Source organism: Castor canadensis, chromosome 4 (genome assembly GCF_047511655.1).
Source record: "Castor canadensis chromosome 4, mCasCan1.hap1v2, whole genome shotgun sequence".
NCBI classification, from domain to species: domain Eukaryota; kingdom Metazoa; phylum Chordata; class Mammalia; order Rodentia; family Castoridae; genus Castor; species Castor canadensis.
Window position 1 is genome coordinate 74455442 of NC_133389.1, and position 2434 is coordinate 74457875.

At 39.0% G+C, this 2434-nt stretch overlaps 1 pseudogene; it reads right to left on the bottom strand.

Moving 5' to 3' along the window:
* Positions 1–865: 865 nt before the first annotated feature.
* LOC141422688 (small ubiquitin-related modifier 2-like) lies at positions 866–1459 on the bottom strand (annotated as a pseudogene).
* Positions 1460–2434: the final 975 nt, after the last annotated feature.

Here is a 2434-nt window from a genome sequence, read left to right on the forward strand (position 1 = left end):
TTTAGACCCTCATCAGATGAATAGCTGGCAAAGATTTTCCCCCATTCTGTGAGCAGTCTCTTGAGTCTAGTGACTCTTTCTTTTGCTGTGCAGAAGCTTTTTAGTTTTATGAAGTCCCATTTGTTCATTCATTCTCTTTGTAACGCATTTTGTTGTTTTGATTATAAACATAAATGTTTTAATTTAGAGTCTTATCATATTAATATCTAAGTACAATCAGTATGTTACCCATTTACAAAACAAGACATTAGATTAACTCTGTTGTTTTTTAAACAAATTTATTTAAACAAGATGCTTAACTGGAAGGGAAATCTAGGATTCTTTTTTTTTTAAAGAGTAATTTACCCTTACTTAAAGACAGATTGCCCTACATGCAACAGCTATGTACAAAAATTTATAAAATTGTCCTTGGTTTTACAATGATAAATGAAAACATTAAAAATCTCCAATCAAACAAGGTATGCAAGGATTTTTATGTTGTTGGGTTTTTTTAAACAGTGAAAGCAAAATAACGTACTGGAATATAAAGGTAAAAGCTGAATGAGCATGTCACTAATAGAGAAAAGGGATATTTCCACAGAACCAGTATTTTTCCCCTTTCCATCTCCATTCCATGTTTATCAAAACATCCACCGGCTATTTGGTTAAAAAAAATACAAAAAAGAAAAAGAAAAACGATATGCTTGTGCACATACACCAGCTACTTTATGTACAATAAAGGGATGGAGAAAATGAAAAAAAAACAGAGAAAACTACACTGTAGCAGTCAGGATGCGGTGAAACCGAAGTGCAGTTTTCTACTTGAGAATGTATTCTTGGTCTATTAGAACAACAGTGTTCTGGAGTAAAGTGACAGGTGCCCTTTTTAGTAGACACCGCCTGTCTGCTGCTGGAAACATCAATTCTGTCTTCATTCTCATTTCCAGCTGTGCAGGGTGTCTGTTTCATTGATTGGCTGCCTGTCAAATCAGAATCTCATCTGCCTCATTGACAAACGTTGTCGTTCACAATACACTTCATTATTTTACTAAGCGGTGTATGCCTCTTAATCTTAAACTGCACCACAGAGCCATCCTGCCCCGCCACGTTGTTCTCAGTCTTGACTCCTTCCTTGGGTCTTCTACGGCCATGGCGAGCCCTGAAGACTCCTCAGCTTCTGCTTCACAAAAGAGGTACCCAGTCCACCGAACGGGGCAGCCTCCACAGCAGTAATACTTTAACTCTATTTGCCCCTTGCATGAAACATCCCCTCAGCCTCATCTGTTTGACACTTTTCCACAGCTGGTGCCACAGTTTGGGGAGATTTTGGAAACTTTAGGAGGTGAGGCATAGTGGAAGGGTACAGGTCATTGAGGTAGTAGCTTTGAATGTCCTACCTGGTCCCCACCCCTTTCCCTGCTTTCTGCTGCCTGTTCACCACAATATGAACAGACTCCTCCTCTTCTACTTGCAATAGCATTCTTAACCCTCGTAGAACGAAAACTCCTAGGGTATATACAATTACAAAAAGGCCCAAATGTAGTAGGCCCCTACGGCATCCTCCAACCATTCGCTGCTACATGATCCTCCACAAGTAGATCCATGTTCTACTTTACCTTGGGCCCAGAATGAATGGAGCCAAGGGCATAGACTGAAATCCCTCTGAAACTGTGAGAAAAAATAACCTTTCTGCCTTACGTTGTTTAAGTCAGGCATTCTGTCATAGCAATAAGAAAACTAACAAAATTGTACCAGAGAAGTGGGATACTGCTGTTACTAAGCCTGCCTGGGTAATTCTTAAGCCTTATTGGGTGATTCTCATGAGCATTCACAAAGCCAGAACATCTACAGGGGTGTAGACTGTGCACACCAGGCTCATGAGGTTGCAGATGGGAAACTGGGAGTTGGAATAGAGGTTATTTGTGTTACAGTGTAGCAAAGAAATTGTCTACATTTTGCCTACATTCTAAGACTTTGTGTGAGACTGAATTTAAGTAATAATGGACTAATTATTTTGGTGGAAAAAAATTTCAAGACAGCATAGCATTCAGGCTGTGGCATGGATGTTACTGGTGTTTTTGTTTTTGTTTTTTTTTTAGCCAGGTTTATAGAGCAAAAAGGGAGGACAAAAGAATAATGGAAGAATTTGAAAATAAAGCAGTTTGTATAGAAAAGGAAAACACTTAAATCTGCAGATGAGGGTGTGGTAGGTAAAGAGATTAGAACTTTTACAATACTTGGCAAAATGAGTAATCCTGGAGGTATCACAATACTTGTGTTCAAATTACACTACACAGCCATAGTAACAGAAGCAGCATGGTACTAGCACAAAAACAGGCACACAGATCAATGGAATAGAAGACCAAAAAGAAGCCCACATAGCTACAGCCATCTGATATTTGACAGAGACACCCAGAACATATGATAGAGAAAAGACAACACCTCTTCAACAAAT